The sequence below is a fragment of the Mobula hypostoma genome, chromosome 6, assembly GCF_963921235.1.
Source record: "Mobula hypostoma chromosome 6, sMobHyp1.1, whole genome shotgun sequence".
Lineage (NCBI taxonomy): Eukaryota > Metazoa > Chordata > Chondrichthyes > Myliobatiformes > Myliobatidae > Mobula > Mobula hypostoma.
The window spans coordinates 184,426,155-184,444,962 of NC_086102.1; the positions used below are offsets into that span (position 1 = coordinate 184,426,155).

At 41.1% G+C, this 18,808-nt stretch overlaps 1 protein-coding gene across 4 annotated transcripts in view; it reads right to left on the reverse strand.

The window, feature by feature from the left end:
* The window catches only part of osbpl11 (oxysterol binding protein-like 11), a 138,978-nt gene that overhangs the window by 105,478 nt on the left and 14,692 nt on the right, over window positions 1–18,808 (reverse strand). Inside the window, exon 1 of one of the 4 annotated variants that reach the window (XM_063052427.1) lies at window positions 13,389–13,478. The exons of the other annotated variants lie outside the window; for them this stretch is intronic. The gene's annotated coding sequence lies outside the window, so the exon portion shown is untranslated. Of the gene's footprint in view, window positions 1–13,388; window positions 13,479–18,808 lie in introns of those variants that run through there. 4 annotated transcript variants of the gene reach the window in all.

The following is an 18,808-nucleotide window of genomic DNA, read 5'->3' on the forward strand; positions in this document are numbered from 1 at the left end:
AGATAATGAGATAAAGAGTCCTTAAAGTGAGATCATTGGTTGAAGGAACATCTCAGTGAATGTAGTTAACCCCTTTTGTTCAGGAGAGTGATGGTTAAGGGTAGTAACTGTTCTTGAACCTGGTGCTGGGAGTCCCGAGGCTCCTGTACCTTCTTCCTGATAACCAATGTTCCCTCTAATTTTTAGTAGTCAGTGTGCGCAAAAATCTTATGTTGTGCAAATTTTTCGCCTGTGACAAAAGTATGTACGCACTGAATGCACACATGGCACAGTTTATGTAGGTTTACAGAATATTTGACATAAAACTGCACAGAATAACAACAAAATAACACACATATTTAAGTCACTCAGTTATTCTTTTCTCTCTCCTGTCTTTGGCATTTACCCATTCTTTGTAAACTCTACCTAGACTAGTAGAACTTCCATCCAATTGATAGCTTTTGATTCTCATTAACATATCCAAATGACATTCACCTAACCTGTTTCTCAGCTTGTTTTTGAGTTGATTCATTAGGTTAAAACCTCGCTCACAGTCCGCACTAGATGCAAGAAAGGTTCCCCCAATGTCCATCAACTCTGCAAGGTCGCAAAACTGTTCATTTTCAAGTACAAATGCCACCATTTGAGCAAAGTTTGAAATCAGTTTGGATTTAATTTTTTCTTGCAAGGAAAATTTGAAATCATTAAACTGTCTATTACAGTATTTTCAGCTAGAAAATCATGATATTTTAGACATAAGGCATTAACTTGTTAATCGCCAAGTGTGAAGTCACAATCTGCAATTGCAGAGAAATCAAAAAGCTGACCATTCTTGTACCTCATCTTCAGGAAACCTTTCTTCCAAATGAACACAAAGACTTTATAAAAGTCAGCAGCGAACTTGTATAATACTGTGATGCCTTCTTCACGTTGTTGGCTTAGCAAAACTTTAACTTTGTCACTCCACGAAACATTATCTTCCAGATACTGCTTTCTCATCTTGTTAATTTTGCCTCGCGCAAAATGAACTGAATGAATCGATGTCAGGCCACTCTTTTGCAGAATCTTGCACAGTACAGCCAGTTCATCACTTAACACCTGTAAAGTTACTTTGTATGTGATATTTATCAATTTCTTGTGACAGTATTTAGCCACAGGGTCATTTGACTGATCTTTTTCAATAAAAACTTAGTAAGCTATCTACAAATTTGAAACAGATCTTTGTAAATTTTACGATATGAACACTGTCCGCCAGAGATGGCTGCTGCTGTGACGCAGCTGTACAAACCGGAACAGGAAAGGTGAGGTGACGTAAATTAGTGACGTGCATTGTGGTATTTGAAAAACTGATTAACTAGTTAACAGAAACAATTAGCTAAAAGATTATGTTCAATAAGTATAATTATTAATTACTACATTATTTTAGGTACTAACCTTTTGTGCGCACATTCATTTCCTTTGTGCGCTGGTTGAAAAAGTGTGTGCGCACACACAGCTTAGAGGGAACGTAGCTGATGACACCAGTGAGAAAAAGGCCTGGTCTGGGTGGTGGGGATGCTGAGTTCCTACGACTGCGTTTCATGCAGTGGTGCTCAATGGTTGGGCTTTACCCGTTATGTACTAGCCCGAATCCACTACCATTAAATGACCTTTTCCATTCAACGACATTGGTGCTTCCATACCAGGCCATGATGCAGCCACTCAATACACCGTCCACTACATATCTATAGAAGTTTGTTAAAGTTTTTGATGTCATGCATAATCCCCACAGAATCCAAATGAAGTAGAAGTGCTGCTGTGCTTTCCTTGCAATTGCACTTACGTGCTGGGTCCAGGACAGGTCCTCTGAAATAATAACACCCAGGAATTTCAAGTTGCTAACCCTCTCCACCTCTGACCCTTCAGTGAGTACCGCTAGTTTCCCTCTCCTGAAGTCTACAATCAGCTCCCTGGTCTTGCTGACATTGAATGAGAGGTTGTTGTTATGACACCACTCAGCTAAATTTTCAATCTCCCTCCAGTATGCTGATTCATCAGCATCTTTAATACAGCCCGCAACAGTGGTATCATCAGCAAACTTCAGAATCAAAAATCAGGTTTATTATTACAGGCATGTGCTGTCAAATTTGTTAACTTAACAGCAGCAGTTCAATGCAATACATAATATAGAAGAAAAAAAAAGTAAAATAAATAAGTAAATCAATTACAGCATATGTATATTGAATAGATTAAAAATCATGCAAAAAATAGAAATTATATTGTTACATACTTCATGGATATCTTGTGACCGTCTTATGAGTATGATGTAATGGTCCTGCGGAGGTCACATGATGTAATTTTCCCGCCAGTGAAGTCACATGATGACCTGTTCTCAACAGGTATATGAAAGGGAGACCCTGGTGATGCAGTTAGTTTTCAGTTTAGTTTTGTGTCAGAACTCCGTTTTGCTGCATATTCAGCTTATGATGCAGTTTTGTTTTAAAGTGGAGTTCTACTTTCTATTGTAAGTAGTATTGGAGAGTGAAGACCTTACCAAAATACAGGAATTTGCCAAGCGAGTAAAGCTGATATCGTTTGGCAGTCTTGGAGAGGATCGACCTTTATTGAATCTTTGTTCAAGTAAAAGTGACCTGCTAAAGTAGGAAGGATAGTGCAGCGTCGATTCTCCAGAGGAAAAGGTCAGTTCCTTTAAACCGTTTTATTTCTGTCGTCGTGAATCCTGCGGACAAGGCTGGGATCAGCAGTAATGTCTTCGAGGAATTCTTTACTTCAGGAACGTCTCTCCTAATTGACTGTATAAATCTCGGACTTTAAAATTTATCATTCTAAGAACTGTGTTCGAATTTACTTTAAGAACTGTTTTCGCATTTACCCATTTAAGAACTGTTCCAGAGTTGCCATATAGCAGTTAACTTTCAGTTAAATTAGACGTTTGAATATTTTTCGCTATTGTTGATCAGAGTTTAATAAATGTTTGTTTTTATAAAACCTGACTCAATTCTATATTCATTGTTGCCGGTCACATGACAATATATATTAAAAAAGTGAGGTAGTGTTCATAGGTTCAATGTCCAGTTAGGAATCGGATGGCAGAGGGGAAGAAGCTGTTCCTGAATTACTGAGTGTGTGCCTTCAGGCTTCTGTATCTCCTACCTGATGAAAGAGCATGGCCTGGGTGCTGGAGGTCCTTAAGAATGAATGCTGCCTTTCTGAGATACCGCTCTTTGAAAGTGTCCTGGGTACTTTGTAGGCTAGTACCCAAGATGGAGCTAACTAAATTTACTACCCTCTGCAGCTTCTTTCGGTCCTGTGCAGTAGCATCCGCGCCCCCCCCCACCCCCATACCAGACAGTGATGCAGCCTGTCAGAATGCTCTCCACCATACATCGAAAGAAGTTTTTGAGTGTTTTTGTTGATTTACCAAACCTCTTCAAACTGAACTGTAATGACAAACACGGGCAAGGTAACAGCACAATTGGATGGGCAGGTTGGCGTGTGCTTACGTTAAGAATGAAATGTGCAAGGGTGCTGAACTTACAGCATGGATCAGTACATGGAAATGTGTCTCAGAAATGAGGAGGAAGCATAAGTGGGGGGGGGGAGCTACGCTATTAATCAGGAACAATATCATAGCTGTACTCAGAAAAATGTAACAGAGGTGTCGACATGGGTAGAACTTAAAAATAAGAAAATTGCAATCACTCTAATGGAATTGTACTGCAGACTCCAGGACTTGCTCAGGACAAGAAGTTTAGCTGCATCCAGCAGGGGCTCTAAAATCAGCAAGGAAGAGAAACTCAAGGCATTTGATACATCAGAGCAAAAGGATAACTGGGGAGAGGGAAGGGCCACTTAAGGATAAAGAAGGCAACATGTGCTTGGATAGGGATGATATGTGTGTGAGGTCCTAAATGAGTACTTTGCATCAATATTTATCAAGGACATAGAGGATGGGGAGATCAATGTGGAGTATGCTAATCTGTCAAGGCATTGAGATAAAGGAGGTTGTACAAGGCTATAAAACCATAGCAGCAGAATTAGGCTATTCAGCCCATCAAGTCTGCTTCGCAATTGCATCATGGCTGATCCCAAATCCACTCAATCCCATAAACCTGCCTTCTTGCCATATCCTTTGATGTCCTGACCAATCAGGAAACTATCAACTTCCACTTTAAGCATACCCACGGACTTGGCCTCTACCGCAGTCTGTGGCACAGCATTAGTAATACCAACAGCAATACCTATGTCAGTCTGCTGTTTATTGATTGCAGTTCAGCATTCAACACAGTCAAACCCTCAGTCCTAATCAACAAGCTACAAAACCTAAGTCTCTATACCTCCATCTGCAACTGGATCTTTTGACTTCCTCCCCGGGACACCACAGTCTATGCAGATTAGAAACAACATTACTTCACTAACAATTAACATTGCAAACCTCAAGGTCGCGTGATTAGTCCACTGCTCTACTCTTGCTACGCCCATGTTTGTGTGGCTAGACACAGCTCAAACACCATCTACAAATTTACTAATGACACAACTATTGTTGGCAGAATTTCAGATGGTGTCAAGGAGGCGTACAGGAACAAGATACATTAGCTGGTTGAGTGGTGCTGCAACAAGAACCTTGCACTCAACATCAGTAAGACCAAGACCAAGGAATAGACTGTGGACTTCAGGAAGGGAAAGTCAAAGGAACACACACCAGTCCTCAGTGGGGTATCAGCAATGGGAAGGGTGAGCAATTTCAAGTCCAGGCTATCAACATCTGAGAATTTATCTTTGGCCCGCTATTGATGCAATCATCAAAGCAGCACACTAGTGGCTATTCTTCCATTAAGAGTTTGAGAAGATTTGGTATGTCACCAAAGACTCGAGCCACTTTCTACAGATATATCTGTTTGCATCACCGCCTGGTATAGATGCTACAATGCATAGGGTCAAAAGAGGCTGCAGAGAATTGTAGACTCAGACAGCTCCATCATCAGCCTCCACACCATTGAGGACATTTTCAAATGGCAGTTCCTCAATAAGGCAGCATCAATCATCAAGGACCCTCACCAAGTGCCACATCCCCACTTCTAATTATTACCATCAGGAAATTGCAGGAACCTGAAAACTCATACTCAACATTTTTGGAAAAGCTTCTTCCCCTTTGTCATCCGACTTCCGAATAGCCCATGAACTCATGAACGCGACCTCACTATTCCTCTTTTGCACTATATATTACCATTGTAACTCACAGCATGTTTTTCAAGTTTGGCATTGCACTGCTGCAACGACAAATTTCACACATCAGTAATGATTCTGACTCTGTTCTGCTCTTCCTGAAACTCATTACACATTTCCTCCTTTCAGTTCATATTCTTAATTATTATTGTTCATGATAGGTTTTAACCCGTAATAATTCAAAAGAAACAGAAGTACTTCATAACAAGAAAAACAAAACAGATTCTAAAATACACTAAACACGCAGATGCAGGAAATTTCGGGCAATACACACAAAATGCTGAAGGAACTCAGCAAGTTAGACAGCATCTATGAAAATGAATGAACAGTTGACATCTTGGTCCAAGACCATGCATCAGGTCCTGATGAAGGATCTCAGTCTGAAAAGTCAAGTGTTTACTCCCTCTATAGATGCTACCTGACTTGCTGAGCTCCTCCAGCTAGTTGTGTGTTCTAAATTAATTTATTTGTCTGGGGTCTACTACTACTACTGCAAAATTATCTGCTGATATGATAAAAATTAAACTGGCTCTCACTTCCTTTCCATCTGGAGTGCTTGATTTAAACAATTTTGATAGATGACTTGACAGATTTAGTAATTAGCTCACACGTGTTTAAGAGATGGTTGCCCAAAAGACAGACTCCACTAACCATAGATGCTAAGCTGAAAGGCCAGCAGTTATTGGGCACCACCACCATTAAACAATATGATACTTTCAGCCAATACAAAATATCACACAGACAGAATGGACTTCCTTTTACACTGAATATATAAACCTACTTCCTCAAAAAGGAAGTTACTTCATGACTGCATTTGTGTAGACTGCAATTTACCAGCAGTGACTACTTACTTCAAACAACAGTGTCCAAAGTTCAAAGTACATATATGTCACCATATACGACCCTGAGATTTATTTTCTTGTGGGCATATTCAATAAATCTATAGAATAATCGTCATAACAGAATCAAAGGCCTCCCAACTTGGGCATTCAACCAGAGTGCAGAAGACAACAAACTGTAAGTACAAAAGAAATAACACCATGCCATCCCAAATACGCAGCAAATATCGAGAACACGAGATGAAGAGTCTTGGAAGTGAATCCATTGGCTGTGGGAACATGTCAATGATGGGGAAGTGAAGTTGAGGAAGTTATCCCCTTTGATTCAAGAGCCTCATGGTTGAGGAGTAATAACTATTCCTGAACTTGGTGGTGTATGCTCTGTACCTTCTTCCTGATGTTTGCCTTTTCTAGATACTAGCTTAAAATTTAAGTCAGTCAGAGATAACAGAAGCAAAATTAATCTCCTTCTAGTCCAATAAAGAGCATCATTCACAACTAAAAAATGTGTGAGGTCCTTACAAATTCATCCTTTCCTACCACATCACATTCTTCTGCTACCCATATACCAACAAACATTTAGTTACAAAAATCAAACACGTTCAACAACTTTGAAACCTGAAAAGCCGTCATTATTGGAAATACAGGAGAGTGAAGACGTTAGAATCCAGAGTAACAATCTGCTGGAGAAATTCAGCGTGTTGAGCAGCACTTAGCGGTGAATGGGGAAGGAATTGTCAATAAATTGCCAAACCTTACATCATGCCCCGATAGTCACTGATAATTCCTTTCCTTCTCCAGATACACTTGGCATGGTGAGTTTGTGCATCAGATTGTTTGAATCCTCCACTGTTATTTAGAAACAGGTATTTTAGTGAAAACTTCAACTAGTCCAATCTATACAAGTTGAGACCTTAGACAAAATAAAAAAAAAGTTGTAACACCATGCGCACAAAAGAATCTATAAAAATACCGCCTAAACCCTAAAGTGGAAGAGCATTACACATACCAACATAGCTATACTGCCCAAAAACAAAAGAACAAGGAATCCAGATGCAAATATAATACTATTTAATCAAGATAACCCGTGGTCAAAGCAAACCTTTCCACAGGCACTCCACAAACCTTTCCTTTCTCTGATTGTTGGAATACTGATGTCGTATTAGAACCTCAGCTGTAACTGAAACATTCTTGAAGTCACCCTTGTCAATCTTGATAAGGTACATAACGCTTCAATACTGAGTAAAATAATTGGGTTCTATTTCTGTCCTTTGTTGTACCAAGAAGGTTCTCAAATAGAAATTTGAGGCTTTTTCCACTGGCATACATGAAGAAAAATAAATCAAAAGCTGTGCACAACTGAGTACAGGTTGATTGTACGCATCTCCTTTAGTCAATCCATCATACCATTTGCAAGGATCTGCATTATATCACATGCCCATTCTCTCAAATAGATTTAATGAGCAGAAGGAATGTATAAAGGAATAATTATCAAACTGTACAGGGGAACAAGTAAAAAATAAACCTGACTCATCATTTCTCAGAAACTGGCCAATAGTGAATGACATCAGCTGCTACAGTGGCTGTGTAGTTTATACGTAAATTGCATCCTGGTACCTGACAGTTTAGAGGGTATTAATCTACTTAAGTAAGCAGTAAGTGAAAGCAATTTAACAAGTATGTTTTGAAGTCCGATATAAATTAAGGTTCCCTTGTATTCTTTTAAAAAAGTCTTCAAGACCTTTTAAGCACTTATTGCGTTTGTTAATTTTTGATAAGGCTTTTCAGTTTGTCCTTGGACAAATGAAAGCTAACAGTTTATTTTACTTCAAATTTCCACTGAACAATACCAACTATCACACTATCAAAAAAAATCAGATGGTAAGTAAAAGACACAAGCCCTGACTGCAATGGTTGGCCAGGCGTTTGGTTAATTGGGTTTTGATCCGAGACCTTGGTGGAGAAAAAGTGGAAAGGTTTCGGGAAGGGATTGCAGAACATTGAACCCTTGGCAAAACAGCTGCACGTAGAAGGTCATGAATAACAATTTTAAAGTTAAAGCATGACAACCCGATTTACAATGTCATCTAGAAATTAAACATTCTAGGATAGGATTCAAGCAATTTCTGACATCAGAAGCCAACCAAAAACACTGTCAGCTCTGAAAGCAATAAAACATGAAGATTTCAGCAAACAGTGGAGACACATTATGGAGGTTTTTAAACAAAAAACACTGAAAGGAATGGGCATTGTTATTTCTAACACAACCTGGAAGGGGAAGTAGTGGCTCTTCATTGTTCAACCAATGGAATATTTTTACCATTATAATCACTAGTTAAGGTTCAACTGGGTCATGTGCATGTGAATGGAGAATCTCTTTCAACAAAAGGACATTAGCAAGCCAGTTTGCTTTTTTTTCCAAACAACAATCTGAAAACAGTAACATCTTGAAGCATATTGACCTATGAAGGAGCAGGTGTTGGCAGTCTTGAAATAAAAGTAGATAATCCCCAGGGCCTGATCAGGAGTATGCTGGAAAATTGCGGGGAAGCTAGACAGTGATTGCTGAGGGCCTGGCAGAGATTTTTGTACCGTCACTGTCTATGGGTGAGGAACTGGAAGACTGAAGAACGACTAATGTTGAATTTATTTATGAAAGGCTGAAAGAAGTCAGAGAACTACAAACCTTTTCAAAGGCAAGGAGTAATTACATATAGTTTCATAAATGTGACTGAGTTTTTTTTTGAGAAGCTGGCCAAGAAGATTGAAGAAGCAACACACACATACACACACACAAACTGCTGGAGGAACTCAGTAGGTCAGGCAGCGTCAATGGAACTGAATAAACATTTTTGGGCCAAGACTCTCTTCAGGACTGGAAGCAAGGAGGAAGATGACAGAATAAAAAACTGGAAGGAGGGGGAAGAAGGATGGCAAGAAGATGATAGGTGAAACTAGGTGGATAGGAAAGATAAAGGGCTGGATAGGAAGGAATCTGCTAGGAGAGGAAGGTGGACCATAGGAGAAAGGGAGGAGGAAGGGCACCAGGGAGAAATGACAGACAGGTGAGAAGAATCAAGAGCTCAGAGTGGAGAACAGAAAGGGGCGGGAGAGAAGAGGGGGACTTTCTTTTAAAAACAAGTTGATACTCAAGACATCAGGTTGGAGGCTACCCAGACAAAATTCAAGGTGCTACTCCTCCACTCTGAGGGTGGCACATGTCGGAAAAGGAATAGGAATTAAAATGTTTGGCCACTTGAGGAGGTGGCCAACAAGATGGAGTTTAACAAGGCCTTTGACATGATCCTGTAAAATAAACTAGTTTAGAAGGTTAGAATATATGGAATCCAGGGTGAGTTAGTGAAATGGATATATGAAGGGTGATTGATAAGTTTGTGGCCTAAGGTAGAAGGAGTCAATTTTAGAAAACCTAGCACATTTATTTTTCAACATAGTCCCCTCTGATTGATTATGCATAAGTTTGAAGTTAATAACTCATCTCTTTCTACCTTAGGCCATGAACTTATCAATCACCCCTGTTGAGTTCTTAACTGATGCGTTACTAACAAAGAGTTGAAATGCACGTGCGTGTAATGAGAGCTATATAACTCATCTCCTTCTACCTTAGGCCATGAACTTATCAATCACCCTGCTGTGGACACTTTCTGGAGGTCCAAGATCTGTATGCTCCACGACCGCTGGACTAAGTGTGTAAATGCAGGAGGGGACTATGTTTATGTTGAAAAATAAATGTGCTAGGTTTTCTAAAATTGACTCTTTCTACCTTAGGCCACGAATTTATCAATCACCCCTTGTAAAATTGGCTTGGTGGTAAGAGGCAGACGTTGGTAGATGGGAGCTGTTTTTCCAATCTGAGGTCGGTAACCAGTGGTGTGCTGAAGGATTATGGCTGGGTCTTTTAATGTTTGTTATGGATATCAATGATTTGGAAGCGAATGCACAATTAACAAATTAAAAATGACACCAAAATTGGTGGTATTGTGAACACTAGAGAAGGATGTCTGCCTAAGGTTATGACAAGGTATAGATTAATTTGAAATGTGAGCATGGGAATGGCAGATGGAAATTTACTCAGAAAATTATGAAGAGATGTATTTTGGGAAATTAAACCAGGACATGTACAGTGAGTGACAGGGCTCTGTGGAGTATTATTGAACCGTTATATGCTGGAGTGGGGGGGAAGGAGCAGGAAATACATTATTTGCCAAAAGTGGCATCACAGGTAGACAAAGTGATGAAGCAGTATATACTATGCTTATTTTCTCTGGACAAGGTATTGAGTAAAGGATTCGAGGTGTCATGTTACAGTTGTACAAATATTGGTTAGATTGCACTTGGAGTATTAAATGCACTTGGAGCACACTATGTGAAAGATGTGATCAATCTAGACAGGGTGCATAAAATATTCACAGAAATATTGCTGGACTGGAAGGTTTGAGTTATAAAAACACATTGAATAGGTTTGAACTGTTTTCCCTGGAACATGAAGCTGAGGGATGATGCTATAAAGGTTTATAAAATTATGACGCACATACAGAGTTAACACGGTCACAATCTTTTTCACAGGTTAGGGTAGTCAAAAGTGTCTGTCCTGTGCTAGCACCAGTGGGATCAACAGTTGATCTGCCACCTGTCTTCAGGAGAGAGAGAGAGAGAGAGATAAGTAAGACAATGAAGCAGCATTTGGAAATGTTAATGAAGAGACGAGAGAGTTTAACGGAAGGAGACACCAGTCTGAATATTGTCAAGACCGGTTCCTTTTGAACCCTGAACTGTTTGAAGTGTGATGGACAGGCGATACCCCAGCAGGGGGATAAAAAGGGGCAGGTTCGCTAAGACACCACACACGACACCACGAGGTAACGAGACCCTGGAAGCGGTGCGCCCCACAAGTCGGTGGGAGTTTTGGAGGTCTGATCGCGGGATCAGCCATAGACGCACTGGGTAGAAAGATACGGTTGGCGGGAACCTGGTGTGTGTCCGCCCTTGCCTGGGTGCCGGGTTCACCGCTGAAGAACGATCGTGTGTGGAATAGAGAGGTCACAGTCGGTGACCTCAGAAGACATTACAAAGGGCTCGCCCGAAAGCTGACTGCGAGGAATATCGAAGGTCTGTTTGGAATCCGATTTGAATATTCATTCGTTCTCTCTCTTTCCCCCCCCCACCCCCAACGGCACAACAGTGATTACTGCGAACTGAACTGAACTCAATTGAACTGAACTTTGCGTCACTTGAAACTGGTCATTTACCCCTAGACGGCGATAGAGCTTGATTGATCCTATTATCCTAGTTCTGTGTACATGTGTGTTTATCATTGCTGAACTGTTGCACTTATTATCCTTTTGATTAGAGTACTGTGTTGCTTATTTATTTAATAAAACTTTCTTAGTTCCAGTAATCCAGACTCCAACTGAGTGGTCCATTTCTGCTGGTTTGGCAACCCACTTACAGGGTACGTAACAAAAGGTAGACACCATAGAGTGCAGGTGTGATGGGGATGATTTAAAGGGAATCCAGGGAGCAGATTTTTCAAAGAGAGGGTGGAGGCTGTTTGGAACAAGATGTTACAGGAGGTGGTAGAGACAAGGAAGGTTTAAACGGAGAAGGACAAGTTAAGCCAAAAATTGTTTCTATGCAGTGTAACTCTGAATTTATGAAGAATTGTTTTTAGTGAATCAAACAGACAGAAAATAGAAACATTAGTTGGGCCGGCTGGTGTCACAATGTCATTGGTGCCGGACCCGGAAGGGGAGGTTCCCGGGTTCGAAACCAGTCTGGTCCGCTCCAGAGTACGCTTTCCATCTGTACCGAGTTTAGTGTCGAGATCGCAACTCGACCTCGTAAATTAAAGGGAAAAATACTGTGCGAGAAGTGGCGCACCACACAGTTTCTCTCTCTCTCTCTCTCTCTCGCTCCGTGCCTTGTAAAAAGACATCACGGACGTACGCATGCACACACAGACGCACAGAGTCGCACGCATGCAGGCACACGCCAAAAAAAAATTAGTCAACAAGCTCATTGACAAAGAAAATTAACATTTACAAATCTTAAATCTCAATTCTTCAACATTGAAGAACAAATCAAGAACATTTTGAATTTTCCTAGTATTGAATTTTGAATTTTTTCCTTTGTCTTGTAATCTTCCTAGTTTCTGTCCTGATCAGCCAGTGAAATTTTACTTAGAGATTCATAAATTATTAGATTAGATTATGAGAACACTCAGTCCTCTTTTATTGTCATTTAGAAATGCATACCTGCATTAAGAAATGATACAATGTTTCTCCGGAGTGATATCACAGAAAACAGGACAAACCAAACACTAACACTGACAGAACCACATAACTATAACATATAATTACAGCAGTGCAAAGTGATACCATAATTTGACGAAGAACAAACCATGGGCACGGTAAAAAAAAAGTCTCAAAGTTCCCGAGTTGATCGATTCCTGAGTCCCCGATAGCAGGCGGCAAAAGGGAGAAACACCCTGCCATAAACCTTCAGGCACCGTCAACTTGCCGATGCCTTGGAAGCAGCCGACCTCAGCCAACACTGAGTCCATCTGTCCCAAAACTTCGAGCCTCCAACCAGCCCCACTGATACAGCCTCCCGAGCGCCATCCTCTGCCGAGCGCCTTCAACCTAGCTCCGGCCGCTGAAACAAGCAAAGCCGAGGATTCGGGGCCTTCTGCTCTGGAGAATCCGGTTACCGTACAGTAGCAGCGGTAGCGAAACGGGCATTTCAGAAGTTTTCCAGATGTTCCTCTGTACTCTCACATCTGTCTCCATCAAATCAGAATTGTGCACGGTCCCCTACTTATACTACCATAAACTCTGCCTGGGCAGGGCGAAACGCATTATCAAGGATGCATCTCACCCTAACCTCTCCTCTCATCCGCTAGGCGCTACAGGAGCCTCCGCTCCCGCAGCAGCGGGCACAGGAAGAGCTTCTTCCCTGAGGCTGTGACCCTGCTGAATCTCACATCAGAGCACTAAGCAGTATTGCACCCATATTGTACTGTCTCAGTACTTTTATATCTGTGTGCTGTAGCACTTACTTTTTATTTGCAGTTATTTTGTAAATAACACTATTCTTTGCATTTCTGGTCAGATGCTAACTGCATTTCATTGGCTTTGTATCTGTACTCGGCACAATGACAATACAGTTGAATCTAATCTAATCTAATAATAGATTCAGACTCTATACTTCTCATTAATGCAGTTCCACAGATCAAAGTACATTTATTATCATGTATACTATATGCAACCTTGAGATTTGCTTCCTTACAAGCAGCCACAAAGCAAAGAAAGAAACCCAAATTACCTGGCTCAAGTTAAAGTTTGTACCAGCATGAGATCCAGCGTGAAGACCTATCGCAAGTGCGCAGGAAAGTACAGATACGTGAAATGTACAGCATCATTCAGTACAAGTACATGATCAGTATCACACATCAAAGTTGCTGGTGAATGCAGCAGGCCAGGCAGCATCTCTAGGAAGAGGTACAGTCGACGTTTCAGGCCGAGACCCTTCGTCAGGACTAACTGAAGGAAGAGTGAGTAAGGGATTTGAAAGTTGGAGGGGAAGATCCAAAATGATAGGAGAAGACAGGAGGGGGAGGGATGGAGCCGAGAGCTGGACAGGTGATAGGCAAAAGGGATATGAGAGGATCATGGGACCGGAGGCCCAGGGAGAAGGAAAAGGGGGGGGAGCCCAGAGGATGGGCAAGGGGTTTAGTCAGAGGAACAGAGGGAGAAAAAGAGAGAGAGAAAGAATGTGTGTATATAAATAACGGATGGGGTACGAGGGGGAAGTGAGGCATTAGCGGAAGTTAGAGAAGTCGATGTTCATGCCATCAGATTGGAGGCTACCCAGACGGATTATAAGGTGTTGTTCCTCCAACCTGAGTGTGGCTTCATCTTTACAGTAGAGGAGGTCGTGGATAGAAATGTCAGAATGGGAATGGGATGTGGAATTAAATGTGTGGCCACTGGGAGATCCTGCTTTCTCTGGCGGACAGAACGTAGGTGTTCAGCAAAACGATCTCCCAGTCTGTGTCGGGTCTCGCCAATATATAGAAAGCCACATCGGGAGCACCGGACGCAGTGTATCACCCCAGCCGACTCACAGGTGAAGTCATCGCCTCACCTGAAAGGACTGTCTCTACTGTAAAGATGAAGCCACACTCAGGTTGGAGGAACAACACCTTATATTCTGTCTGGGTAGCCTCCAACCTGATGGCATGAACATTGACTTCTCTAACTTCCACTAATGCCCCACCTCCCCCTCGTACCCCATCCGTTATTTATATACACATTCTTTCTCCCACTCTCCTTTTTCTCCCTCTGTCCCTCTGACCATACCCCTTGCCCATCCTCTGGGTTTCCCCCCCTCCCCCTTTTCTTTCTCCCTAGGCCTCCTGTCCCATGATCCTCTCGTATCCCTTTTGCCTATCACCTGTCCAGCTCTTGGCTCCATCCCTCCCCCTCCTGTCTTCTCCTATCATTTTGGATCTCCCCCTCCCCCTCCCACCTTCAAATCTCTTACTAAATCTTTCCTCAGTTAGTCCTGACGAAGGGTCTCTGCCTGAAGCGTCGACTGTACCTCTTCCTGGAGATGCTGCCTGGCCTGCTGCGTTCACCAGCAACTTTGATGTGTGTTGCTTGAGTTTCCAGCATCTGCAGAATTCCTCGTGTTTACATGACCTGTATACCTGGTTAAAAAAAAACAACACAAAACATTTATCGGCAGCAATTATGCACATGAATTTAACAGAAGAAAAAGTACAAAACACAAAGACCAAGGAGCTGATTATTGACTTCAGGAGAAGGAAACCAGAGCCCATGAGACAATTGGGGGGGGCCTAGCAAATAACTGCAATTACAAAGAAAGCACTGTAGCACCTCTACTTCCTTGTTTGTGGAGATTTGGCATGACATCTAAACCTGACAGCTTCTATAGATGTGTAGTGAAGAGTATCACAGTCTGGTGTGGAAACTCCATTGCCCTGGAATGGACAATCCTACAAAATGTAGTGGATATGGCCCAGTCCACCATGGGTTAAGCCCACCCCCCCAACCATTGAGCACATCTACACGAAATGCCTTTACAGGAAATCAGCATCCATCAGGGACCCCTACCACCTAGAACATGATTTCATCTCGCTGCTGTCATCAGGAAGAAGATGCAGGAGCCTCAGGATTCACCACCAGGTTCAGGAACAGTTATTACCTCTCAACTATCAGGCTCTTGAACCAAAAGGGATAACTTCACTTGTCCCATCATTGAAACATTCCCAGAGCCAACTGACTCACTTTCAAGGACTCTTCATCTCATGTTCTTGATATTTATTGCTTATTATTTTATCAATATTTTGTTCTTTTTGTATTTGTACAGTTTGTTGTCTTCTACACGCTGGTTGAGCACCCTAGTTGGGCGGTCCCTCATTGCTTTTGTTATGGTTATTATTCTACGGATTTGAGTATGCACACAAGAAGGTGAATTGCAGGGCTGTATATGGTGACAAATATGTACTTGCATAATATTTTTAAACACACATTCTTTAACTAAAGCTGTTCAAAATACTCAATCACAAAACAGAACAGCAAATATTTGGCTTTTCAGAATCTAGAACACAGTACGATACAGAAACAGGCTCTTTGACCCATGAGGTTGTACAGATCTAATTAAACTAATAACACTTAATCCCTTCTGACCAGAAATGGTAAATATCTGCCATTCTCTGCATATTCAGATGCCTATCTAAAAGCCCCACATACACCTCTATCAAATCTCCCTCCACTACTACCCCTGCCTGTGCTATACAGGCATATTCTGTGTGTTTAAAGAAAGAACTGTCCTGCACATCTCTTTTGAACTTTCCCCCACTCGCCTTCAATGCATGCCCTCTAATATTAGGCATTTCTTAACAGACAAAAAGATACATACTTTGATCAGGTCATGCCTTTGCCTCCAATGCTTCAGAGAAAACTATTAAAATTTGCCTAAAAATCTCCAGTCTAGGCAGCATCCCGTTGAAGCTCTTCTGCACCTTCTTGAAAGCTTCCACATCCTTCCTATACCATGACAACTGGGACTGCACACGAAATTCTAAACGAGGCATAAAAAATATTATAGAAGAGATACTTAGAGGCAAGCTTGGTTTTAAAAGAAATAAAGTCAGGAAACACTTCAAGATGCAAAAGGTAGTCAAAATTTGACAGCTGCAAAAGATGCTGGGTAAACATCTTTAGTTGTGTAGATTTTTCTTAAAAGCGAATGAGTAAAGTTGGGTTTAAAGTTTCAGAACATGGAGCGACCATGATCTTACTGACCGGCAAAGTGGGCTACAGTGAAAAAAAAAATCACCTACTCCTAATCCTGTGATCTTTGTTCCGGGATATGAGATCTTACCTTAAACAATGCCACCTGATATATGGAATCTCCTGAGAGAGCAGAAATTTCACGAAGTACTGAACTCTGTTAATCTATGACCTTGTCCAGGAGCAAGATCAACAGGAAACACTTCCTAGGTAATTTGTTGGGATTGAGAACATTATGCATCCACAAGGAAATCTGCAGATGCTGGAATTTCAAGCAACACACGGAAAAGTTGCTGGTGAATGTAGCAGGCCAGGCAGCATCTCTAGGAAGAGGTACAGTCAACCTTTTGGACCGAGACCCTTTGTCAGGACTAGCTGAAAGAAGAGCTAGTAAGAGATTTGAGATTTTCAAATCTCTTACTAACTCTTCTTTCAGCTAGTCCTGACGAAGGGTCTCAGCCCAAAATGTCAACTGTACCTCTTCCTAGAGATGCTGCCTGGCCTGCTGCGTTCACCAGCAACTTTTATTATGCATCCATATTGGTTTTATGGGTTCTGACCTGGTTGACAAGGTCAATATTGGAAACAAGACTCATCTAAAGACAGGGCTTGCGATACACAAAAGGTAGACAGGGGACCAGTTTCAGAGGTGGCATATTTCTTCTACAAATTCTTCTGCGAGCTCTCAATGGACTTAAGGTTCTCAATATCATCCAAATGCACCTTCTCCATTTTGAACAGTCAAAGGCGAGAAATTTATGAGAATCAGTGGGGAAGATGCATTGCTTGAAGAGATTCTGAGCATATCCTTCAATCTTTTTTCTGCCCCTCCTGTGACTGAATTCACAGTAGAGTACCTGCTTCAACAGTCTGGTGTCAGGTAAATAAACAATATATTCCCAAGGTAACAACTTGAGTGTAACGAAGATCTCAAAACTGGGAATATTGGCATGGGGAAGAAGACACAAATACTGGTTCGCATATCCTTTCAACGAATTTAAAGAACTTTGCAGAAACAGCACTGGTGCATTGTTCTTAGACAGTACGTTAAAATGGATCCTGTATGACTCGGCAGCAGATAGATGACAAGGATCACAATGCTGCCCAGATGAAGGGTCTCAGCTCAAAACACCAACTGTTTATTCCTCTTCATTGATGCTACCTGACCAGCTGAGTTCCTCCAGCACTTTGAGCATGTTGCTCTTGATCTTCAAATACTTTTGTGATCAATTAACTAAATATTTTCCTAAGACACTACAGCTGATACCATGGCAAAAAACGATAATACTCATTTATGGATAATAGTATTAAAAATTCTTAACATATCAGTCATAAAAGGTGCTATTTCGAAACATCTTTGCTTTCAAATTGATTCCTAGGCCTATTTCCCATAAATGGTTGGCTGGAAAGGAATATTGCATAGTTTAAAAATAAAGAAATCAATTTGTTCTAGGATATATCAAAGATTCAATAAATATTTTTAAGGATATTTTACAAAATGTTGCCAACTATCAACAATATCAAAACAATAATGCAATTAGAATGGTTTCAGCTCATTCCAAACTAAGATCCTTTTAATATGCAATAGTATATTTGAATGTGTTGTTCAAGCATCTGTCAGATTAGTTGACCATAAGTCTGTTCTCTTGTCCATTAATTTTGCTTTTCTAGATTTTCATTGCTCGCAATTTTTAATTACCCGATACAAATATTATTTTGTTTGACTTGAAAGTGATTATGAAGCATTATTAACTTCTTTATTGTAAATGGTTTTGACATTCAAGAGTGACATTTGTTCAAAAATTATGACAAACTATATTTCTCCCTACATTCATACAGTCAGTCTTAGAAACGTACAGCAGAGAAACAGGTCCTTCTGCCCATCTAGTCCATGCCAAAACCATTTAAACTGCTTTCGTAACTATGTAGTTAAGAACAACTCAAACATCATCTATAAATTTGCAGATAACACCACTGTTGTCGAGGAATAGTACAGGAGTGAGATAGATTGACTGTTAGACTGGTGTCGAAAACACAATCCAAATTTTGTGTCAGGAAGTCCAAGGAATTGACTTCAGGAAAGGGAAGTTAATAGAACCTGCCCATTGAGGGGTCAGCGGTGGAAAGACGAGCAGCTTCAAGCTCTTGGGTGTCAATATCTCGAAGGATCTGGCCTGGGCCTAACATATTGATACAAGGCATATCAGCAGCTCTACTTCATGAAGAGTTTGAGAAGATTTGGTGCATAACCAAAGACTCATGCAAAATCTATAGACGTACATTGGAGAGCATTCTGATCACTTGCATCACAGCTTGGTATGGAGGTACCACTGCAAAGGATCAAAAGAGACTGCACAGAGTTGTTGACTCAGGCAGCTCCATCACAAGCACAACCCTCTTCATCGAGGACATGATCAAGAGGCA